At 42.2% G+C, this 26,398-nt stretch overlaps 1 protein-coding gene across 8 annotated transcripts in view; it reads right to left on the minus strand.

Moving 5' to 3' along the window:
* CNOT1 (CCR4-NOT transcription complex subunit 1) overlaps positions 1–21,117 on the minus strand; it is a 113,740-nt gene extending 92,623 nt beyond the window's left edge. For 7 of the 8 annotated variants that reach the window (XM_014827263.3, XM_014827260.3, XM_014827264.3 and 4 more), the window contains exon 1: positions 20,982–21,117. The gene's annotated coding sequence lies outside the window, so the exon portion shown is untranslated. The remainder of the gene's footprint in view (positions 1–20,981) is intronic. The other variant, XM_070500655.1, reaches the window with a different exon arrangement.
* Positions 21,118–26,398: the final 5,281 nt, after the last annotated feature.

Genomic DNA, 26,398 nt, shown 5'->3' on the forward strand with positions numbered 1-26,398 from the left:
CATGTCTTTATTTCTAGGCCATGTTTATTAAAATACGTAAGTGCAAACCTATCGTGACTATTTAACAGCTCTCCACTAAAATGTTTAGATGTTAAATTAGTTTAAGACCACAAACTCTGATATTCCAAGATACTCCTTAACTATAAGGAATTTGTAGCCCAGGATCATTCTATTTGTACATGCAGTTTCTAGTATTAGTTCCACTGAAGCGGAACGTGCAAACTTAACCGCTGCACCACTGGGCCAGCCCCTCTATCTTCATTATTAAAAACATACAAATGGGCCCTTCTTCCAAAACACCAGAGAATGTGTTATCATCATGCTACTGAGATTTCAACAGTGAAAACAGTACGCTAAATCCTTCCGAACAATTACTCTACTACAGTTATTTTTCTCAGCATTTTTTAATTTAACAATGGTGTACAGTGTACATGAAAGGGTACTGACATTTGAAAGTAATATACTACAAGACAACTATTACCTAATAAAAAATTTACCAAAGGTATGGCTGTAATAATAAAAAGGAAAATAGCAACTGTGTGAAACAAAGATTGTATAAGGTCTTCTCAGTATTTTTCCTATTACTAAAATATTAGGTACAACCTAAATATCCATCAGTGCAAGGATTATCTACATACACGCAATGGAATCCCACCCAACATGTAAAATAGCCTTTTAATAAATGTAGTTTTGCCGTAAACATCCACTACATACTGCAGAGTGAAAAAAAAGCTTATAAAATGGCACGTAAAGATCCAACTTTAAAATTATTTCACACTTTAACTGAAGAACACTACACAATATTACACACTGTCTCTTGCACATCCAATCTAAGAAATACTAAGCAATTGTGGTTTATAGTTAATCTGCTAAACACAATACCTATGACACTGAGTGAAAAGCTGCAGAATTCTGAATAGCATGATTCTATCCCACAGACACATCTATGTTTACATGCGCAGAGAAAATAAGGTCTGGATTCATAGCGGTTACAGAGAGAATTTCACTTAAAATTCTATTGAAAAAAGAGTCCTTCTAGAAATCTACACACCTTCACATAAACAACCTAACATACGCACAGTATTCTTCACTGTAGCAAATATGTGTCATAGCAATGAATGGCCATGAGTAGGTGACTGGTGAATAAACATCTCGGACAATGTATATAGTATTCTACCCTTTGTTTAAACTTTTATTTCTATCTATGTTAACTTTTGTTGTTATGTATAAGCACACGTATATATAGTTGCCTTTTTGCAAAAGATACACAGGAAAGATAAGCCACAAACTATAATAAAAATGGTTATTTTAAAGGGAGTGGTTGAGAAGGGTGTAGGAGGCACAGAAATCAGAATGAAGATTCGCTGATTATATCTTTTATATGGCTTTGATTTTTGAACCATGTAAATATCTTATGTTTGAAATTTAATTTAAAAAAACTAAAATCAAACACAAAGAGAAATAAATGAACCTGACTATCAAATTGATAACATAAAACACAGTGAAAACAAGTATTTCACTAACTTCTGAACACAGAATCCTGTACATACTTTGATGTATAGTGGGATATATATATATTTTTTTAAAGATTTTATTTTTTTCCTTTTTCTCCCCAAAGCCCCCTGGTACATAGTTGTATATTCTTCATTGTGGGTCCTTCTAGTTGTGGCATGTGGGACGCTGCCTCAGCATGGCTTGATGAGCAGTGCCATGTCCACGCCCAGGATTCGAACCAACGAAACACTGGGCCACCTGCAGCGGAGCGCGCGAACTTAACCACTTGGCCACGGGGCCAGCCCCTATAGTGGGATATATTTTACAGGACAAAAAGAACTCAAAGAAATTTTACTAAGTAGGCTTACTGTTAGTAGTAATATTTTATTGCTATTTTTATATATTATCAGATAAAGTAAATAAATTAATAGGAATCCAGATTCGGTGCAGAGAAATGAGGTAAACATAAAACTTTAAAAATCTTCAATATTATATTCAAAATGGAAATATCAACAGGAACTCATTTTTTAAAAAATCATTTCCTATTTGAATCTAATGAAACGCCCTAGATTGTACAACAAAAACTATAAGATTTTGTTCGAAGAAATAAAAAATGACACAAACAGATGGAAAGACATTCCACATTCATGGATTCAAAGAGTTGTTCCACATTCATGGATTCAAAGAGTTGATATTGTTAAAATGTACAGGCCACCCAAAGCCATCTATACATATATTCAATGCAATCCCTATCAAAATGCCAATGACGTTTTTCACAGAAGTAGTAAAAGCAAACCTAAAATTTGTATAAAGACACGAAAGACCATGAATAGCCAAAGCAATCATTTAAAAGAACAAAATCAGAGACATCACAGTTCCTGATTTCAAATTATCTACAGTAATTAAAACAGTACAGTACTCGAATAAAAACAACCATATAGACCAAGGGCATAGAATAGAGAGCCCAGAATTAAACCCCCACATTTACAGCCAACTAATATTTGATAAAGGAGCCAAGAACATCCAAAGGGCAAAGGATAGTCTTCCACAAATGGTGATGGGAAAAGTGGATGACCACATGCAGAAAAATGAAACTGGACCCCTAATCTTACAACACTCACAAAAAATAACTCAAAACACTGGGCCGGTCCCATGGCCTAGTGGTTAACTTCAGTGTACCCCACTTCTGCAGCCCAGGTTCAGTTCCCGGGTGCAGACCTACACCACTTGTCAGCAGCCACACTGTGGCAGCGACCCACATACAAAATAGAGGAAGAATGGCACATATGCTAGCTCAGGGCAAATCTTCCTCAGGAAAAAAATTAACTTGAAGTAGATCAAATTCTGACATTGGTCTTGGCAATGATTTTTTGTATAAACAACAAAAGAAAAAAAACCTGGGGCCAGCCCTGTGGTCGAGTGGTTAAGTTCGAGCACTCCTCTTTGGCAGCCCAGGGTTTCACTGGTTCAGATCCTCAGCAAAGACATGGCACCACTCATCAAGCCATGCTGAGGCGGCATCCCAAATGCCACAACTAGAAGGACCCACAACTAAAAACACAACTATGTACCGGGGGGCTTTGGGGAGAAAAAGAAAAAATAAAATCTTAAAAAAATATACATATATCAAGAAGTAGGACTACCTCAAACTTAAAAGCTTCTGTACAACAAGAGAAACAAAATGAAAAGGCAACCTACAGAACAGGAGAAAATATTTGCAAACCATGTAACAAATAAGAGGTTAATACCCCCAATCTTTTTTTCTGCTTTATCTCCCCAAACCCCCCCGTACACAGTTGTATATCTTAGTTGCACGTCTTTCTAGTTGTGGTATGTGGGACGCTGCCTCAATGTGGCCTGACGAGCGGTGCCATGTGCGTGCCCAGGATCCAAACCCTGGGCCGCCAGAGCGGAGCATGCGAACTTAACCACTCGGCCACGGAGCCAGCCCCCAATACCCAAAATTTTTAAAGAACTCATACAACTCTATAACAGCAACAACAAAACCCAATCCAATTAAAAAATGGGCAGAGGAACTAAACACAGACATTTTTCCAAAGGAGACATCCGAATAGCCAACAGGTACATGAAAAGGTGCTTTGGGGAGAAAAAGGAAAAATAAAATCTTTAAAAGATAATAAAACATTAAAAAAAAAAAAGAATGGCTAAGTATCATGATGTTGTACACCTGAAACTAATATAATGTTATATGTAGATTATATCTCAATAAAAAAATAAATAACTTAAAAAAACAAACTCAAAAACAATGGAATGGTGGTTACCAGGGTTAGGGGAATGACTGTTTAAGGGTGGGAGATAAATAAGTCAGAGAGATCTAATACACAGTACAGTGATTACGGACAACAAAACTGTATTATAAACATTAAGCTACATAAGAAACTAGATCTTAATTGTTCCCATCACTAGAAGAAATTATTATATGATGTGATAGAGGTGTTAGCTAATTCTACAATGGCAATCATATTGCAATACAAATGTATCAAATCATATGTTGTACACTTTAAACTTTCACCATGTTATATATCAATTATATCTCAATTAAAAAAAAAAAAAGAAATGCCCTAGAAACAATGATACCCCAAAAGCAACGAGCCATCTAACTCCTGAATCTTCCTTTCTAAATATTAAAAAGAACAAGGGTTCCTTGGAGAAACGGCTAATTCCAGGAGTTTAGAAGGAGGAAAATACAAGGTGAGTTTGGGTCATCCTGTGACAGAAAGAAAGGAAACACTCAGGGCCGGCGCAGTGGTTAAGTTTGCACGCTCAGCTTTGGTGGCCCAGGATTCACAGATTGGGATCCCAAGTGTGGACCTACACACTGCTCATCAAGCCATGCAGTGGCAGTGTCCCACATACAAAGTGGAGGAAGACTGGCAGAGAAGTTAGCTCAGCAACAATGTTCCTCAAGCAAAAAGAGAAGATTGGCAACAAATCTTAGCTCAGGGTGAATCTTCCTCACCAAAAAAAAAGAAGAAAAAATTAATAAAACCAAAAAGAAAAAGGAAACACTCAAAAATCTCAGGGGGATATGTCAGAAAGACACAAAAGCCAATTAAAGGGATTTTCACTAATTTGGGGTCAATCTGAGCATCAAAAAGGGACTTATGACCAATGATTCTAATAATTTGCCCAAATGCAACATAATTTGGAAATGCTTGTGGGAGCAAAATGTAGAAACATTCTGGTTATTTTACTATTGTCAATCAGTATACGTACTCTAAATTCTTAATTTATCACAATCTTTTTTTTCTGCTTTTTCTCCCCAAATCCCCCCAGTACATAGTTGTATATTTTAGTTGTGGGTCCTTCTAGTTGTAGCATGTGGGACGCCGCCTCAGCATGGCCTGACGAGAAGTGCCATGTCTGCACCCAGAATCTGAACCAGTGAAACCTTGGGCCGCCAAGTGAAGTGTGCGAACTTAACCACTTGGCCATGGGGCCAGCCCCTATCAGAAACATTTTTTAACGCATGATGGTGATCAAGTTTACTATTGCAGTCACAAATTTCTTTCTACACATTCTAAGTTCTTCATATATGTGCAGATGAAAAAGAAATTCCAAACAGAGTTAAACACTGACATATGATATATACTATTTAATCTGAAATTTCAGTTAAATACTATGGGAAAAAGTCCTTTCTAATAAATCATAGCATAAAAAATTGACTATGACTGTAATACAGGAGGAAGAATCCCGGAATCCACGACTACACTTACTGAGGAAGGACAAGATGGACCTTTTACAGAAGGTGCTGGCTAATAAATTTAGAAAGTATGAAAGAAAAATAAAATTACCATTTTGTAACACCCCTAACCTGTATAAAAACTGACTCAGGCAAGAATCACCAATGCCTAAGAAACCTCCAGTGAGGGCTGCTTTGTTTGCCGAGTATTACTCTATAGATTACCTACTAACCACAAAGGGAAAAAAATATCCCTTTACAAGAGATGTGGCAGTCACTACCTTAACCAAATGATCAAATTTATTACTAATGATGAAATTACCCAACATATGTGCCTACTTATGTGTTGCAATGTGAAGTATCAGTTTGGCATATTCTTGCCAAAAATGACTGACATAAGCCCAACCATACCTCTATACCTATCAATTCACAGGAAATAAAAGGTTTAAAGGGACAAGTTTAACTACCCATGAGAATCTATCAGACAAATCCAAGTGCTTGACCATTCTACCAGACCACTGACCTGGGTTCATCAAAAGGTCAGCAGGAAGAGAGAAAAAATGAGGTCTATTCTAGATTACAAAACTAAAATGAAAAAGTGTAATGTGAACCTTAATCATACCTCGATGCAAAAAAGTTATAAAAGATATGCTTGAGGGAAGTAGGTAAGTTTAAAATTGATTGGATATTATAAAAGTAATATTCTTAGGTGTAGTGTAGCTATGCAAGCAAGTCTTAACTTGCAGGAGATGCATGCTGAAGCATTTGGGATCAAATACTTTAGTAAAATTACAGCAAAAATGTTAATTGTTGAGTCTAGGAAAAAGTTACGTGGTTGTTCACTGTACTATTCTCATTTTTCTGTACATGCAACATTTTCTTTAATAAAACTGGTGATGAGGGGCATGTATTACTTTTAAAATTTAAACCAGGGATTACAAGCGTGTGATAGGATTTCCAAAAATTAACTTTGTACTCAACTGTATTTTAATTTTTGAGTATATACTAATTTTTACAAAATCAAAGTTTAAGTACTAGCAATTTTTTAAATAACCCAAAATGTAAAGCTGTAGGACCAACAACTACACATAAGACAAAGCTAAATGACCTTGAACAAGTGACTGAACCTCTGCTTTCCCCTGCCTACCCCGCATATGTAAAATTAGGCCTCGGCTAGATCAGAGCTTTCCCAAAAGGGTATCTCTTTAATGGACAGAAGGGATAGCAGAGATAAGGATGTCTAAACCCTAAAGGCAGTCTTTCAGGTTGCTCCAGAGAGCAGCTCAAACCAGTCTACTCTCTGATAATATCAGGTGAACAGGAGGAATCTACTACAAGCAGAGTGGGTGAGATGCTCTTTCACCTTAACATCTGCTTTAACAGCTGGCTGAAAAGTAAGCAGCTGCCAACCTACTGGAGAAGTTTCCTATCAAGGGGCAGAGCCAGGCAGACCACGAGGTGACTAACTGGTCCAGAGTGATGATATGGTAAGGTGAACGTGGGTTCAACAGGAGCAACTAAAACCCTTAAATATCTCGTCTCCTGTTTTAGTGACATCCAAAATAGGTGCAATGCATTACAATGCTGCAATGCATACAAATTCACAAAAGCTTCATTACTTTTACATAATTATTCTTGGGCTCAAAATACACTGAAGTATTTTCAAAAGTCAGTATTACATTTTGTCAATAAGAGCTCTTTAAACATTTCAATTTGGGGGCTGGCCTAGTGGCCAAGTGGTTAAGTTCTCGAGCTCTGTTGCAGGCGGCCCAGTGTTTCATTGGTTCGAATACTGGGCGTGGACATGGCACTACTCATCAAACCACGCTGAGGCAGCGTCCCACACGCCACAACTAGAAGGACCCACATCGAAGAATATACAACTATGTACTGGGGGGCTTTGGGGAGAAAAAGGAAAAAAATAAACTCTTCAAAATGAAAAAATAAAATAAAAAAACATTTCAATTTTAAATTTTTGAATGGCTCTAAACAATGTTTTAAATGTATCATTTATGCAAATGAGATTTCTCTTTGATGATGACTGTCAACAATTTGGAAACTATTAAAATGTATGTAGGCCAACATTAATAATAATGTACAACTGTAATTTCACAAGGTTGTTAACTACCATAATCTTAATAAAAAAATAAAAAATAAAGCAAGCTCAAATAATAACAAAAGAATGTATGTAGGCTTTTCAAGCATAAAACTGACATAAACCTGATTACAGAAACAAGCTCAAGTTCATTAAACTTGGAAAATATTTTTAATTAGAAAAATTTACTATTATCATTCCTTATTTTATCAGGATTATAGAAAATCCCCAAATGATGCACTTCCAGTTTACTCCAGTGTACCAAATAAATATCATCATCTGCAAAGGTGGCCCTCCTATTAATTCAAACATTTGAGCCTAACTATACGATATACAACATACATTCTTCGGTGTTATCAAAAGCACTAAAGTAAACACTGATCTCAAGGGGTTTATTAGAATAAATACAGAATATACTAAGATGTTATGCAACTAGAGCAACTGTGTATAAGAACTTGGAGAAGAGGAGAATTTTATTCAAATTTATTTTATTTAAAATGCTGATTCCTAATCACCACCCTACACCACAAGCGTCAAAATTCTTGGGGAAAGAGCACAGGACATTGTATGTTAAACATATTCTGCAGGTGATTGTTAGCATTTTAAAGTTTAAGAACCAATGACCTTATTAATACCCTGGGAAATGTTTAAGAGAAGTTTACCAAACCATGATGCAAACTCTTCCTACTAAGAAAACAAGGAAAGCCCCTCACATCTATTCCTTTTTCTCCCCTTAACTCCTTCCAGCTGGACCAACTCAGAGCTGAACAGCTCTATAAAGGCAATTTGGTTTCCCACAGGACCAGTGCCAGCAACCTTCACAGTATCACCTATCTAACTTACTCTAGGTTTAAATATCAATAGGTACTTTAAGAAGCCAAATAGGCCAGGCCCAAGGTTATCAACTTATTGAATTCCCAATTTCCAATATTAAAAATATATAGAATACTTAAGCCTACTAATATCAACATTTGACCTTGAATTCTTCTCTTCCCAAGTTTGTTTGTTTGGTTTTTGTGCTGAGGAAGACTAGCCCTGAGCTAACATCTGTGCCAATCTTCCTCTATTTTGTTTGAGGGTCACTGCCACAGCATTGCCACTGATGAGTATTATAGATCCATGCCTGGGGAACTGAACCCAGGCCACTGAGGCAGAGCATGCCAAACTTAACCACAAGGCAACAGGGCCAGCCCCTCTTCCCAAGTTTTAAAAGTAATATTCCAACTTAGAAGAGGTCAAGAGGTCAAGTTGAGCCTTCTCTCTTTTTTTTTTTAATTTCTTTTTCCCTTCTTCCCAAAGCCCCCAGTACATAGTTGTGTATTTTTAGTTGTGGGTCCTTCTAGTTGTGGCATGTGGGATGCCACCTCAGTGTGGCCTGATGAGCAGTGCTAGGTCCATGCCCAGGATCTGAACTGGCGAAAGCCTGGGGAGCCAAAGCGGAGCACTTGTGAACTTAACCACTCGGCCACAGGGCCGGCCCCAAGCCTTCTCTTTTCTGATTCGTTTTCTCATGGATATATTCTACATCTGCATTGTCCACTGTGGCAGCTACTAACTACATGTGGCTACTTGAAATGTAGCTAGGGTGACTGAGGGACCAAATTACTTTAATTTTACTTAATTTTAACTAATCTAAACACAAATTGAAATAGCCACATGTGGGTAGTGGCTACCATATTGAACAAAACTGTAAACTTCTAACAGTCCATATAAATCAGAGAAAGTATCTTACTCTGGCATTCAGAAACAACGAATATCAATTTTCTCAGATGCTCCACTTTTCCCCTTGGTTTCCTTAAAAGAGAAAGCTCACTATTTTCTATGGGATTTTATGACTAAGCCAGCACCAACTTAAAATACTCATCTTGATATTTAATATTCCTCCAGGAGGCAGGGATTCTAGATTTATAATGCATAGTTCCAAACTATTCACCCAAAATGATGGTTCACTTATTAAAATCTTAGTTATAATTACTGCGTACATAACAGGATAACTTATGTAAGTAGAAGCACACCAAATACTTAAATAGAATTGTTCTAAGCATTTACATATATTAATTTATTTAAACCTGATAACTCTTTGAGGAACATATTATCCCAACTTTAAAGATGAGGAGGAATAGTTTAACTTGCAGTTACCAAGTAGCAGAATTTTGAAGACATGATAGTAATTGGGCAGTAGAGGCAAGATGATCTAAAAAAAACAAACCTATGGGGCTGGTCTCATGGCATAGTGGTTAAGTTCAGCACACTCTGCTTCAGCAGCCCAGGTTCACGGGTTCGGATCCCAGGCAAGGACCTACACCACTCGTCAGCCACACTGTGGTGGCAATCCACATATAAAGTGGAGGAAAGCTGGCACAGATGTTAGTTCAGGGCTATTCTTCCTCAAGCAAAAAAAGAGGAAGACTGGCAACAGATGTTAGCTCAAGGTTAGTCTTCCTCAACAAAAAAACCACCCAAAAAATAAATTACAGTTTCAAAATCAAGAGTCTAAATAACAGTTTTAATAACAATTCTTTACCAGAAAATGATGAATAGTAAGAGTTCTAGGTCCCTAAACCCCCTATATCTGCAGTGGATACTCAGGTGTCATCTTTAATTCATTCCTTTCTCATCCAGGAAATGACCACCTCTTTAAAAAAGTATCAACTGAAAAACAACCTAAACATCCACCAAAAGGGCACTGTGGTTGAGTAAATCGTAAAATGGATTATTATATAATCACTAAAAAAAGGAATTAGAAAGACTGGAAACTATTAGGGGAAAAAGCAAGTTACAGAACAGCATTTTGTGTATATGTGTCCTCATATGCAGAGTATCTAGAAGGATACAAACAATAACTGTATCTGAAAAGTTAGGTGAAAGGAGCTAAGAAGGGAATTGAACTTTTTTTCCTACTGAAACAAAAGTAACTTCTAAAAACAAAATATTAGGTTAATAAAGTTTTGCATATTCCAAGATTCTCTATACAAAATTCCAATCTATGGAGGCTATTCACCTCACTCCCTGTGCGTAAGAGTCAACACAGAATGCCTGAGACTGCTATCCTTAGAAAGGCTTACCATGTTGTCCCTTGGCTGGTGTCAGAACTTGAATTTTGGGAGAACTAATAAGAGTGGCTCACTGTGCGTAAACTGTACCAGAAAACATGGTTTATGCTGAGTATCTGCATTCCCTCTGGGAACCTGGAATTTTGGTTTGTGGTAGGCAGAGGGTGCCTACATAACCAGCACAAAATAACAAACCCAAGGCACTGAGTCTCTAATAAGCGTCCCTGTCAGGCAATACTTCATACACATTTGTTGTCACAATTCCTTGCAGGGGGAATTAAGTGTATGAATCCACTGGGAGAGGCACATGTTTGGGAGCATGAGCCTAGTTTCCTCCGGACTTCACCCCACATGCCTTTCTCCTTTGCCGATTTTGCTTTGTATGCCTTTTGCTGTAATAAATCATACCCTCAGTACAACTATATGCTGGGTCCTGTAAGCCCTCCTAGTGAATTACTGAACCTGGAGGTGGTAGTCTTGGGGACCTCCAAAACACTAACCCTGCTAGTGGCCGAGATGAAATGTCTTCTGGAGGTAACTGGGATCCAATTTGTGGATTTCTTCTCTAGGATGTCTAGAATCCATTTCAGAATTTTGGGTTTTATCATAAAGACAATTCTGGAAGTCATCTGTATTGTTTTGGCTATGTTTTAGGGATTAAGGAAGTGGCAGAGAGTGGCTAAATGCTCACCAAATCTATTTCCTCCTCCTAGCTGAACAGCTAGACTGCGTTTCTCAGCCTCATTCGCATAGGTGGGGCCAAAAGACTCAGTTCTTGCCAATGAAATGTAGGCCAAAAATGATACCAGCCCCTTCCAGACCTGCTCCATAAAACCTACTCATGATCCTCTGGTTCTTTCACTATCTGCCAGCTGAATAAAGAGGACTTTCAAGACCTAGAGGAGGGCGCTGCCACAAGATGGAAGGAGCCTGGGTTCCTGAATTACTGCACGGGAGGCAACCTAATGAATACTCTCAATGAGAGTTATCTCAGTATAAATGTCTACTCTGTTAAACCACTGATATCTTTAGGGTTGTTCGTTACAACACTAGCCTGCTTTGCCTAACATGATCAGGTGAAAAATTTTTAGAAGCTACTCTCGACAATGTGAAAAACTGAGAAAGAAAAGAGTGGGTCACAGGGAAATTAAGAACATCAGATGAAAAGAGAAGTGAATGCCTTCAAGAGGGAGCTTCAAGTACTCTGAAACTGTGTAAATAAAGAAGTGAAGGAAAAGGAAGAGTCAAATACTCACATTTCCATACTAAGCACTTGGGTTGCAGTTACACCTGATGCAAAACAACTGAGGAATACACAGGTTAAAGGGGAAGAAAGGAAATGAGGAATTCAGTTTGGGACATGTCTGGGGTGAGGCACACAGATGAAATTCACTGGGCAGTGGGATTTACAGTATGGAGGACAGCAAGTGTGGGCTAAAAATAATAGATCTGAGAGTCATCAACATATAGATGAGATGGCATGGGAGAACTGCAGAATGAGAAGAGAGGGCCTAGACAGAATCCTAAGGAAGGTGAGCATTTATGTGTGGGTAGAAAAAGAGGAACTCAAAACGGGAAATGAAGAATGGCCAGAGAGGTGGAAGAAACTTAGAGTACATAATATCAAGAACCAAGGAGAGTTCTCCACTCAGCAGTAATAAGTAAAACCTAGAAACAGATAGCATCGACAAGAGAGCTCCAAGGATGAATCTTTGGGAAATGTCCATTGTGGTAGGAAGCCTCTAAAGTAACTCCAGGGGCTGGCCCAGTGGCGCAGCGGTTAAGTTCGCACGTTCCGCTTCTTGGCAGCCCGGGGTTCGCTGGTTTGGATCCCGGGTGCGGAAATGGCACCGCTTGACAAGCCATGCTGTGGTAAGTCCCACATATAAAGTAGAAGAGTATGGTCACGGATGTTAGCTCAGGGCCAGGTTTCCTCAGCAAGAAGAGAAGGACTGGCAGTAGTTAGCTGAGGGCTAATCTTCCTCAAAAAAAACAAAAAACAAAAAACAAAAAAACCCCCAAACCCCCCCCAAAATAAATAAATAAAATAACTCCAATGATCCCCGCCTACTACTTACACCTTTATGTAATCCCTTCTTCCCCCTTACGTGTGGGGCTGGACCTTAAGTGTGGCTTTGAAAGAAAATAGAAAGTCATCTCCAAGATTAAGTTAGAAAAAGTCTGAATTCTGTCTTTTTGCCTCTCTCTGAGCCTGTGCTCTGAGAGAAGCAAGCTGCCATGTTGTGAGTATGGAGAGGGCATGTGGCAAGGAACTAATGTCTCCCACCAGCAAGGATTTGAAGCCTGCCAGCTACCACATGAGTGAGCTTGTAAGATCTCCCCACCCTTCAGCCTGGAGATGACTACAGCCTGTGGATACCTTCTTGCAACTTGGAAAGAGACATAGTCAGAAGCTACCAGCCAAGCTGTGCCTGTGAGATAATAAAGAGTAAGGAGGTTTTAAACAGCTAAATTTGGGGGTAATCTGTTATGCAGCAATTGTGAACAAACACATCTACAGTCTAGAGAAACCATGGGGGAGAGATTTTAAAAAATACAGTTGCGGGGCTGGCCCCGTGGCTGAGTGGTCAAGTTCACGCGCTCCGCTGCAGGCGGCCCAGTGTTTCGTTGGTTTGAATCCTGGGCGTGGACATGGCACTGCTCATCAAACCACGCTGAGGCAGCGTCCCACATGCCACAACTAGAAGGACTCACAATGAAGAATATACAACTATGCACCGGGGGGCTTTGGGGAGAAAAAGAAAAAAAATAAAATCTTTAAAAAAAAAAAAAGAAATCTGAACCTCAAAATGTTATTTACTGGAATAAAATGGAGGGCAATATAATCTCCAAAAGCATCTGTAGGAATGAGAGCCATTGGAATTCAATGAGAATCAGAGATGCAATAAACATCTTGCAAGGAAAGAGGCCGGCACCACCCACAAAGAACTATCCTGTCGAAACACCAATAGCGCCCTTGTTGAGAAAATGGCTTTTGCATCCACTTTCTGTAGGGTGAGCCCTAGATGTGAACAACTCAAGTTCGACTTTCCATAAAGTTAACACAAAGCCAACCACAACTTAAATTCCCCCAGATGGTAAGAAATGGTATATGGCTTATGTGGACTGGCTACTACAACTTATCAGAGAAACACTTCACACATTACTATTACGTTTACCAACCCAGTCAAATATTTGTTGAGTACTTACTATGTGTCAGGTATTTGAGATACATCAATGAACAGACATACATGCATTCCTGCATTCCCATTGGGGGAGAGAAATAGTAATCATAAAAAATTACAGGGGGCTGGCCCCGTGGCCGAGCGGTTAAGTTCGCACGCTCCACTGCAGGCGGCCCAGTGTTTCGTTGGTTCTAATCCTGGGCACGGACATAGCACTGCTCATCAAACTACGCTGAGGCAGCGTACCACATCACAACTAGAAGGACCCACAACGAAGAATACACAACTATGTACCGGGGGGGCTTTGGGGAGAAAAAGGAAAAAATAAAATCTTTTAAAAAGAAAACAAATTACAAAGCATGCTAGGAGATGCTAAGTACTACAGAAAAACAGCAAGGTAAAGATGAACCAAACGGGCTAGGGGTGGGGGGTGCAAGTTATCATTCCAGTGTTTTGTGGTCACCAGAGTCCTTGAGAGCTTACTGACTGGAGATAACTAAAAATTCAAAATGAAACACTTTTGAGTAATTTTTACATTTTACCTTTCTTTGGACAGACCACCTCAACTTCTGTAATCTCTGGTCTATTTGTCTGTTTGAAAAGGGAAGGGGAGGGGCTGGCCCCATGGCCGAGTGGTTAAGTTCAAGCACTCTGCTCTGGCAGCCCAGGGTTTCACTGGTTTGGATCCTGGGTGTGGACATGGCACCACTCATCAAGCCATGCTGTGGTAGGCATCCCACGTATAGAGGAAGATGGGCATGGATGTTAGCTCAGGCCCAGTCTTTCTCAGGAAAAAGAGGAGGATTGGCAGTAGTTAGCTCAGGACAAATCTTGCTAAAAAAAAGAAAGAAAGAAAGGCCTACTGTAAAATTTTTTTTTTTTTTAGAACCCAGCTGGCAAAGGATAAGGAAATATTCAAGGGCATGACGGTAGACAGGTAGTAAATCGGTTTGAAACAAAAACTTTGCCAAGAATAAAAACAAATGGATCAGGAGTTGACTTGTGGGGCCAGCCCCATGGCCAAGTAGTTAAGTTCCCACACTCTGCTTTGGTGGCCCAGGGTTTCACTGGTTTGAATCCTGGGCGCAGACGTGGCACTGCTCAACAAGCCATGTGGAGGCGGCATCCCACATGCCACAACTAGAAGGACCCACAACTAAAAACAAAAATACACAACTGGGGACGGCCTGGTGGTGCAGCAGTTAAGTGCACACGTTCTGCTTTTGGCAGCTGGGGGGTTTACCGGTTTGGATCTCAGGTGCGGACATGGCACCGCTTGGCAAAAGCCATGCTGTGGTAGGCATCCCACGTATAAAGTAAAAGAAGATGGGCATGGATGTTAGCTCAGGGCCAGTCTTCCTCAGCAAAAAAAAAAAAAAAGAGGAGGATGGGCAGCAGATGTTAGCTCAGGGCTAATCTTCCTTAAAAAAAAAAAAAAAAAAAAAACACAACTATGTACCGGGGAACTTTGGGAGAAGAATAAGGAAAAATAAGATCCTCAAAAAAAAAAAAAGAGTTGATTTGCTTCATAACTACATCACTATGTTCACTTTAAAAAAGGAATTTTAGTCAATGCCATAGAACCTTTTTTTTTTTGTTTTGAGGAAGATTAGCCCTTAGCTAACTGCTGCCAATCCTCCTCTTTTTGCTGAGGAAGACTGGCCCTGAGCTAACATCCGTGACCATCCTCCTCTACTTTATATGTGGGACTTACCACAGCATGGCTTGTCAAGCGGTGCCATGTCCGCACCTGGGATCTGAACCAGCGAACCCCGGGCCACGGAAGCAGAACATGCGAACTTAACCGCTGTGCCACCGGGCTGGCCCCAATGCTATAGAACCTTAATACAAACTTCTAAAGAACATTTAATAGCTTTGTGTGGATATCTAAAGAATTTTACAGGAATTAATGCATATGGCCAGCCCCATGGCTGAGTGGTTAAGCTCACGCATTCCACTCCAGTGGTCTGGGGTTTCGCCAGTTCAGGACCTGGGTGTGGACCTAGCACTGCTCACCAAGCCAAGCTGAGGCAGAATCCCACATAGCAGAACTAAAAGGACCTAAAACTAGAATATACAACTATGTACTGGGGAGCTTTGGAAAGAAGGAAAAAAAAGAAAAACAAGATTGGCAATAGATGTTAGCTCAGAGCCACTCTTAAAAGAAAAAGAAGAATTAATCCAATCCAGGGCCCAGCCCCATGGCTGCATGGCTAAAGTTCTGCACGCTCCACTTCAATGGCTGGGGGTTCATGGGTTCGGATCCCAGGCACAGACCTACTCCACTCACCAGCCATGCTGTGGAGGTGTCCCACATACAAAAAAATAGAGGAAGATTGGCAGCATATGTTAGCTCAGGGCTAATCTTCCTCAGGAAAAAAAACAAAAAAACAAAACAACCCAATCCATACATCAGCACAGTTCAAAAGTGCTATTAGTTATTAGTGTTAGCAAATATATACCTTATTTTTAAAAACTGAGAAAGTGACGAGAGCCAGAAAAGCATGTTCACTTCAAAATCAGAAAAGAATCAAGTTTTTGATCTGGAATTAACTGGATATTCAGAAGCTTCTTCCCAGTAGCATGTGCAAAATTATCAAGCCATGTAGTATATAATATACCTGAGACTAGTAAGAATTAGTAACATGGAGTATCCTTGGAGCTACTTTATTTTAAAAATAACACTACACCAAGAAAAAACTTCCTCAAATTACCTGTCAGAATTCAATTTACAGTGCTGAGAAACATTTTAAAACGTTAAGTCCCTCCATCCTTTGAGGTCTCAACAGAAGTGCAAGTTTATTATATTGAGGTTAGGTAATGACCACTCACAATAACTGTAACAGAAAAGACCATCTTTTTGCTAGACTAGAGTTTTATATTTTCACACTTTAGAGATGAAAAACTCAAATCTTGTGTCTTGTCCTCCAAACAAATTGCTGAGAAAAAAACTGTATTTGCTTTGGTCACAACTAAGAAAAACTTAACCAAACAAAACACTGCAAGTATTTCACAATATATGTATGTCAAGTCATTATGCTGTGCATCTTAAAACTTATACAGTGCTGTAGTATGTCAATTATACCTCAGTAAAACCAGGGGGAGGAGGACACCTTGGGAGTAAACAAAAAAATCTCCCTATGTGATTCAAGGAATTGCCAACATGAAACAGTTTAATTCTGTAGAATTAGTAATAGAGATAGTCATGATCTTCTAAAATCCAATCCACTCAACGAAAGTGAAATCCTGAACTACAAAATCAACCTCCAGAGAATTTAACTGCATAATCACAAACTTTCTCTTTCAAAAGCATAGACCAACTGACCACACAGATTATTCTCACTTTTTTGATGAATGATCAAATTCACAGATCTTTCTTTTCCTGGTACTGAACTCAAGCAGTATGGAAAGACAGAATGAACATTAGATTAGAGTAGGAAAACCTGGTGTGATCTTAAATTAAGGAAGTCACCTCACTTTCCCAGGCCTCAATTTCCTAAAGGATGATAACATAATTCTGTATGAACAGCTTTCAAAATTGAACCATCTAAATGATGTCAACAGAATTACAGTAAATAGCTCCAAAAAAACAATCTGTGCCCTCAAAGAACAAAAACCAGGGTGTCTTGTTTTCCAAGAATGCCATGGTCTATAAATCTACCCAAGTGTAACAAATGAAGCACTACTCAATTACAATTCAGGGCAAGTGTGTATGTGTTTGGGGCAAAGGAGAGCCTTCTTACCCACCATAAAACGAGAAAGAGAACTTACAAGGCAACATAGGGTACAGGCTAAGTTAAACTGGCCAAGAGGAAAGTAAATCAATTTTGCTTAGGGAAATCAGGGAAAAGATTTATAGACAGTACATTCGAGTTTGAACCTGAACGATCGGTAAAGTTTTGGTAGACAAACGATGACATTCCAGATAAAAGAGGCAAAGACGTATCTGGGAACCACTGTGTAACAGTCTCTTGCCTGTAGCATAAGAGAGTAATATGCTGCTACAGGTAGGGAGGGATCAACACTTACACAGCTCCAGGCCAAGGTATTTGAAGGACTTCTAAGCAGAGGATGGCTATTTTCAAACCAATGATTTAAGAGGTAATTTGGGAGTAACAGAAAGAATTAACTGTATTCCTGGAATCACTTACAATTAGAATGTATTCACGTATTACTTATGTAATAAAGCAACTCAATAAGCAAATGATGGGTAAAAGATACCAGAGATTAGTTAACTACTGCAAAAAAGACAAAAGGCCTGAATCAAGGGAGTAACTATTGTTATGATGGGTCTACATAAAATTTAAAAAGTAACATTGCATTTCAAAGCTACTAGCTATAAATCCAAGGTGACAAACTTTCAAACTAATTATCTGAAAGGAAAAATGATGAGCTCTTAATCTGTAAGCTTAAAAACAGTAAGATGGTGTCTTTCAAAATATGTTTTCCACTTTAAATTTCATAATTAGTCCAACATCATAAAAAAACACTTCTCCTGGAGACAGTTTAATATCTCATTCAACATTTTAGGAATTTCCTTCTAACAGTGTAACAAAATGAACCAAGACATTTTATCCTGGAGGTTTACACTGAACTTTCCAGCATTAAAGACAGAAATACATTTCTTAAATCTACACTCCACACTCCCAAAAGGTGTATTTCCTTCAAGTCTCAAAACAGGGTTTCAGATTAAGTCTTCACCTCTAATTACTAACTTCTCAAACAATGCTTTTCAGTGAACAATTTGCTTCGTTGCTTTGCTACATTCTTAAGAAGGTATGAGGGAAAATTACATTAAAATAAACTATTGTGTGTATATAAGGCTCAAAAGGTTTTGAGTCCATTTTACCTTTGAAACATTCTTCTTAAAAAGCAAACAGAGGGGCGGCCCGGGCGAGTGGTTAAAGTTCGGCACACCCCACTTGGGCTGCCCAGGTTAGCAGGTTCAGATCCCGGCCCAGAACTACTCCACTCGTTAGCCATGCTGTGGAGGCATCCCACATACAAAGTGGAGGAAGACTGGCACGGATGTTCGCTCAGGGCAAATCTTCCTCACCAAAAAAAAAAAGGGGGGGAGGGCAAACAGAAAAGGAAGTGTAGGATTTTTCTATCTATAAGGTCTTAAAATAAGACTTAGTGTGATGCCATTTTGAAACATCCCAGCAGGAAGTTCAGCTTGGTCAGAGGGTGGTTTAAGAAGTGCTGCAACTAATATTTTTAAATGACTTGACAGTTAGTTTCATACTTTTATAAAAGAATATACGAAGTTCATAAAATAAAGCATTTCAAAATGGGAAGCTATTTCTGTTAATTCAAGAAGTACAAATATCTTGTAAAAAATACCTGTCTTAAAATATCTGAGCATTCAATTAGAATTATCATGGACAAATTCCCTTCCAGGACACTGAATGCCAAAGATCTGTTACCTCACAGAAGGAAATAAAGATTCAAGTTCATAAATTTAAGCTGGTTAAAAGAGAGCTTTTCATAACTAGATCAAAATCTAACCAAACACATACGAAAAAGCAACATGCAAGGAGAGTCTGAGGTTAGTTTTTAAGCATGTTTTGAACAGAAAGTAACCATTTCCTCCTCTGTCCTCACAGTCTGCTTCTTTTTAATGACTTAATCCAAAATTAGGAAGATGCCACAGTACTTAGCCTGACAAAATCCACGTTAAAGACACGGGGAATTAACCCCCCTGTAGAAATTGCGAGACTAGGAGGAAAGACACTCAGCCAGGGATCCAGGGAGTGAGGGAGACTTGAGCGCTTCAGTTCTGTTCCACCACCACACCACACGGCCCAGCCTCAAGCTACTGAGACTACAGTCCTAGACAAGAAAGGGAAACACTTACAGTTACTCAGTCAGGTCTTCGGGCTTGATTCTAGACTTAAGTTCCACGAAGGACTTGGGACCCACACTTGTTGAAAACGGACCAACTTCCCAAGTTTTATCAACATGCTACCATTCCAGCCAAACAGCAGCTAGATACCTAAAACTTGACGTATCGTCGGCTCATTTTCTCCTTAGACAAGGTAACAATTTAATGTCCTAAATAAAACACGGCTTAAACTGTTGCCATACATTTGATTAGAGCTAAAACACTCCCCTCCCCGTCTCCGGAAGGGCAGGCGCACCCGCCCGGCCTCAGGTCACTAACGCAGCAGACCCAAACCTCCCCGACAGGCGAGCTCGCCCTCAGCCTGCCTGACCTGCGCGCCCTGACTTTCTACCTGTCCTCCCACTTCGCCATCCGCGTACCCCTCTTCCCCAGCACGTACCCCCGTTCCCCAGCACGTACCCCATTCTCCAGGATGGATCCCCCTATTCCCCAGCAAGCGGGATGTCACGAGAGAAAGGCTCAGCAGTTTCTTCGCAAAAAATAATTATATCCACTCAACGACGGACTTAAATCCCGTGAGGCCATCGAATTACAGAGAAACAACGAGGGAGATTAAGGACGGTTACTCAGCTTTGAGAAAGAAAACAGACTTTTTATGAGTCCTAAGAAACGTGATGTTTGATTGAGCGACTCCGGGGGAAAAGTTTACTTCTCGAAGTTCACTGGAAACGCGACATTTCCAAAGCCCCCGACGTCAAGCGCCTTCCTTTCCGAGCCCACAGAGCCTACCCCTGGCGGGGGGACACTACAGGGGGGCGGCCCCGAACGAGCCTCCCGCGCCGCCCCGGGGCGCTCCTCCTCGCCGGAGCCCACTTCGGCGGCCGCGGACCGCGCGCGCCTCCCGGGGGCCCTTCCCGAGCAGAGCCGCCCGGGGACCGGACGCCGGCCGGGTCGCGGGGGCCGCTCCGGAGCAAGCGCGAGCGCCGGGCGCGCGAGGGAACAAAACCTGTGGCGAGCGGCAATCCGGAAGCGCCGGCGCCCGCCCGCCCCGCCCCGCCCCGCCCGCCCGCCGGCCGACACCTGAAACACCCCGGCTGACAACGTGCCGGGGGCGGCGGAGGGCCCCGCCGCCCCAGCCCCCGGACGAGAGCCCGGAGCCCGCAACCCCCGACCCCCGGCGCTGGGCCTCTGGAGCCACCGCCCGCGGCCCCCGCCGGGGCGCCCGAAGGAAAGGGGCCGTTGAGGCGCTCGGGGGGTCCGAGGAGGGTGCAGCCCGCGCCCGGCGAGGCCCGGCCGCCCGCCCCGCCGCCCCCCGCCGCCCGCGGAGCGCCCGAGCCCCGGCCGGGACCCCCCGGGCTCAGCCCGCGCTCCGCTGCCGCTTCATGGAGCCTTCGCCGCGGCCTCTTCTCCTCAGAGACCGAAGCGCCCGGAGCCCAGGAGAGAGAGCGAACCCGCCCTCTCCCGCCGCGCCACTTCCCTGTCCCGATTGCCCCTCGCTCCGCGGGGCTCCGGGAAACGCTCCCCGCGGCCCCGGACCGCCCCGCGCCCTCCCCGCCGTCACCCGCGCTCCGCGGCGAACCCCGCCGGCCGGCCGCAGCCCCCTCACCTCAGGCGGCTCCGGCGGCGCTGAACACAGGAAACTCCTGGGTCCCCGACTCCGGCTCTCCTCGACCCCCTCTTCGGTTAACTCCGCTTGTTTCTCTACAAAATGGCGCCGGAGGTCGCGCGCTCACGTCGCGGCCTTTCCCCTCCCCGTTCCCATTTCATCATTCGCTGCCCGCCCGAGGAGGGACGGCCCCGCACCAGCCAATGACCGCGACCCGCCCGTGGCTCCCGCCCAATCACCGGCAGGGGCCCGCGGATTTGAACCAATCACACACGATCACTTGCAGAAGTCAAGGAAGAAACCAGGCTCCTGCTAGCAACTACCAATCCGGACTCTACTTCGCGGGCTTTGGCCAATTGCCGCTCACCAGTCCCTAGGGACTGGAGTCGGAGCCCTCGCGCCTGCGCTCGAGACGAGGGCCAATGGGGAGACGCAGATAACTTCGATTTGGGGCTTCGCGGACTTCCCACCTGCCGTCGAGGTCTTCGGCCAATGGGGCCCTGGCATTCCCCTCAGAAACAATAAGGGAGGGGGCCCATAAACTCTCGCCACCCTGCGCGGGAACTACTTTGAGTTGAAGTGAAACAGCCTTCCCCTACTCTTCTTCCTCTTTCGAAGTGTCAAGTCCGGTAGACTGCAGGACTTCCTAATCTTAAACATTCCCCTCCCCTCGGATCCCTTTGGCGGGGAACGGCTGCTACCAGAAAGCAAGCCAGGCTGTAACTAGAGTGGTGGCGCTTTGCACCCTGGGATATGTAGTTCTCGCCCCACAGCCCCGTTCCTGTCGCAGAAGTAGTACGCTTTCTTTCCTCACTGACCGCGCCGGAGGAGGAGCAGTGCATGCTGGGGAATGTAGTCTCCCAGGCTCCCACTTGATCCTAAGTTGTCTCGCTTTCGTCTAGAGAACTGTCTTCTAGTTCTGCCTAGTGAAGAAGGGATGCCTTACAAAGAGATAGGCAGCTAAGGCTCCCTTTTTGGCTTTCATCCTGTAAGCGGTATCAGAAGGGATATCTATGCCCTTTGCTCTCAGGAGAAAAAGCATAGAAACATATCTTTTGCTATGATTTATAATCTGTAGTAGATCGTAAGATGTTATGTTCCCAGAGGAGGGTAGGAGGACTGGGAAGGAAGTGTTGACTGGTTGGCTCTTTTGGCTTTTGAAAAAACTTGTCCTTCTCATCATCCCAGTCCTGAGGCTAGGCTCGGTAGCTTGTCTCCTAGCTATCTCTCTCACACTACCTTTCGTGCCCAAAATGCTTTTTTTTATTGTAGAAAAAACACAAAACATAAAATTTACCATCTTAACCATTTCTAAGTGTGCCATACAGTACTATTAACTATACGTATATTGTTGTGCAGCTGATCTCTAGAACTTTTTCATCTTGCAAGACTTGAACTCTATACCCATTAAACAACCCCTCATTTCCTCCCTCCAGAACCTGACGACCGCCGTTCTACTTTCTAAGACTTTGACTGCTTTAGGGACCTCGTATCGATGGAATCGTGCAGTATTTGTCTTTTAGTGACTGGCTTATTTCACTTAGCATCATGTCCCAAAAATACTTTTTGACACCTGCCTTTCCTTGGTTAGAGGCCAATTCTTTCAGCAAATATTTACTGAGTGTCTTGTGTTTTCAAGCAGCTGTACAAGACCCAGGGACCCCACAGCAGCAAGAGCAAGGATTGCTTCAGTCTTGTTCACAGTGTATTCCCACCACCTAGCACAGTGCCTGGCAGATGGTAGACATGTGAACAAATAAATGTAGAAAAATCAGGAAACAGAGAAATGTAGTTACAACACTATAATGTTAGTGGTAAAAAGCCCCTTGAACAGACCAAGGATGAGGAATAAGGCCCTTCTTGGTGATGTTGCTGTAGAAAGTTGCTGTATAAAATTGTTGCTGTAGGGGCCATCCCTGTGGCCTAGTGATTAAGTTTGGTACACTCCACTTCAGTGGCCCGGGTTCAGTTCCTGGGCGCCAATCTACCCCACCTGTTGGCAGTCATGCTGTGGCTGCGACCCACATACAAACTAGAGGAAGATTGTCACAGATGTTAGCTCAGAGCAAATCTTCCTTAGCAAAAGGAAGAAAAAGAAATTCTTGCTTTATAAAATTTGTAAAACCTCTATGGATAGCAGCATTTTGGCTGAGTTTATCAAAACTGAAAATGCACAGACCCACTCATCCAATAATTCCATGTCTAGGAATTTATTCCACAGGTGAATATTGCAAATATGTACAGAGATGAATGTATAAAGATATTCACTGACACGTTGTTATGAGGCTCCAAAAGATTGGAAGCAATAGGGAACAGGTTAAATAAATGTATGGTACTGTCATACAATGGAATACTATGGAGTTTGTAAAAAGAATGAGAGGGGCCAGCCCCATGGCTGAGTGGTTAAGTTCTCACACTCACCCAGGGTTTCACTAGTTCGGATCCTGGGCATGGACCTAGCACCACTCATCAGGCCATGCTGAGGCGGCGTCTCACATGACACAACTGGAGGGACCCACAACTAAAAATATACAACTATGTACTGGAGAGCTTTTGGGAGAGGGAAAAAAAAGAAGATTGGCAACAGATGTTAGCTCAGGTGCCAGTCTTAAAACAAAAATGAGGTAAATCTATGTGTACTGATATGGAATGATTCCAAGATTTATTGTTAAATAAAAAAGGTGCAGGGGCCGGCCCCCTGGCGGAGTAGTTAAGTTCACGCACTCTGCTTCGGTGGCCCAGGGTTTCACCAGTTTGGATCCTGAGTGTGGACATGGCACTCCTCATCAAGCCATGCTGAGGCGGCATCCCACATGCCACAACTGGAGGGACCCACAACTAAAAATATACAACTATGTACCAGGGGACTTTGAGGAGAAAAAGGAAAAACAAAATCTTAAAAAAAAAAAACGTGCAGAATAGAAGAAGAAAATATACAGAACATAATCAGTATGTTACCATTTATGCAGGAGAAAATAACTGTGTCTATGTTTACATATAACTAAATGTGTAAAAAGGTTTGGAAAGATACAGCTCCTGCCAACTGATACAGCTCCCTGGGAAGGGAGTGGAATGAGAAAGCGTAAAGGGAACTTTTGCGTTTTGTGTGTGTATGTGTGAGGAAGACTGTTGCTGAGCTAACATCTGTGCCAACCTTCCTCTCTTTTATGTGGGATGTCGCCACAGCGTGGCTGGACAAGCAGTGCTAGGTCCGTGCCGAGGATCCAAACCTGTGGACCCCAGGCCACCAAAGTGGAGCACGCAAAGTTAACCATGACACCACCAGGCCAGCCCAGAACTTTTGCTTTTTATTCTATATGTTACTGTACTATTTGAACTTTTTACAAAGAGGATATATTCATGTTTGATTTATATGTTTTTAAATATTTTTTTAAAAAGAAACAGAAAGTGATACCCATAGAGATCAACTATCTAAGGTCAATTCTCTAATTCTGTGTAGTTCCAGTCTCAAACATAGATCTCCCCAAATAAGGTAAGTTGAAATAAAGCTGAGTTACCTCTTCCCACTTTGGTCTATCTTTGCCAAGAAAATGGTTTGCTACTTTATACTGAGGATGCTCCTGGAGACCCTTGAGCCCACTACCAGCCCCTCCCTCGGAGCTGCACCGACACCATTCCTAGGATTTGACTTGCCACTGGAGACATAGCCAAGTACCTGCAGGATTCCCACAATAGCCTGGAGATCAAAGTCCATCAACTGTGAGTTGTCAAGAATTCTAGGTGGCTTCCATCCTTACTAGAAAGCGGAGACTCACAGAATGTGTACAAACAAGAAGGGGTAGTGGAGATCACCCGGCACACCTTTTTCATTTTCCTGAAAGGCACAGTTGGAAATCATGCCCAAACTATTTTACGAGAGACCTTCACAAAGGATTCACTGAGTCACCTTATAACTCAGCAATTATGTGTCCTAGGTTCAAACATATTTAGAAACAAGGTATTTCAGCCAGCTGTTAATTACTCACCTGGCCTCATTTCTCAGCCTTCTTCCTCCAGTCCTTCACCCCCCAATTAATTCTGCATCCCAGGCTGTTGAAGAACTTTACCAACTCTTTTATTGATTCCCAAAATAGCCTGGAGAGGGAAATATAAGCGTTAGGAAACAAAGCCTTATTGAATTGGGTTGGGTGGAGGCAAAAATACCTAGAAGACAAAAGACTGAGAGGTTGAGATCTGTGCAAACTATGTTTTAAAGTGTTCGGAGGTGCCTGGAAGAAGGATGAGCAGAAATACAAGGCCTTATTCTTCCATGTTCCTGTTTTTCAGTCCCATTTATCAAATGACTGAGTAACTTCAATTTGCAGTGGTTTTGACTACCTTAGGATTCTCTGTCCTGTGCAAAGTGACTCATTGATAGCCTACCTAAATTCCAATCTCCTTCCAGCCCATCATCACTGCCGAGCTGCAAACATCCTGACTGCCTGGGCACCCAGGCCTTGGGACCACTTTGGTAGCTCTAACCTGAGAGGAGGATGTCCAGGGAGGCACACTGCAAAAGCCCACTGAGAACTTCAGAAACTCAAGTCCTAAACTGGTCTGTGCCCCTAACTTTCCGTGTACCCTTGGGAAAGTCACTTCCCCTCCCTGGACCTCTTTGTCTCTCTTCACTATGCTGAGGATACTGGACAAACATTATGTGGCCCCCAAATTACGGGCTGTGGACTCCTAGGAAGCCAAGGACTTACTGTGGGGTCCTGGAATTCTTATGTGCACACAGGTTTTTTAATCAACCAATGTATTCTAAAAATACAGCTTTACACCCTTTATCTCATCCACACCTCAAGACTCTGTGAGGTAGGGGCTGAATTATTCACCCCATTTTACAGATCATAAAACTGAGGCTTCGAGAGGTTGAGTCACTTGCCCAGAGTTCACTTACCGAGTCAACGGCGGAGCAAGCGTTGGAACCCACGCTGTCTGACTTCAGGGCTCACATTCTCGGCCACCATACTGTAAGCTGTGGTTTGGAAGCCCTTGTGCCTAGGAGACCTCCCAGTGGTACTGTCTGACAGGGTATTATAAGTTAGTGATACAGGTTCCGAAAATACTGCTGTGCATTTGGTGTTTTCCAGTTGAGTTTACATTTGGATTCTTACATTCTCTCCTTAACAGGAAATTTTGTCCCAAGACTGTGTAGGAAGCTTCTGACTTTTTTTTTTAAGGTTGTTTATCCCTCTGCTTCTTTTCATGAGAGAACAAGGAAGAAACTAAGAGGGAAAAGGAAAAGTCACACAGCATCTCCTCTGATTCTTGTATTTAGTTTAGAATTGTCTCAGGGCCCGGTCCAGTGGCGCAATGGTTAATTGCGCACATTCCGCTTCAGCAGCCCGGGATTTGCCGGTTCGGATCCCAGGTGTGGACATGGCACCGCTTGGCAAGCCATGCTGTGGTAGGCA

Source organism: Equus asinus, chromosome 28 (genome assembly GCF_041296235.1).
Source record: "Equus asinus isolate D_3611 breed Donkey chromosome 28, EquAss-T2T_v2, whole genome shotgun sequence".
Classification (NCBI taxonomy): Eukaryota; Metazoa; Chordata; class Mammalia; order Perissodactyla; family Equidae; genus Equus; species Equus asinus.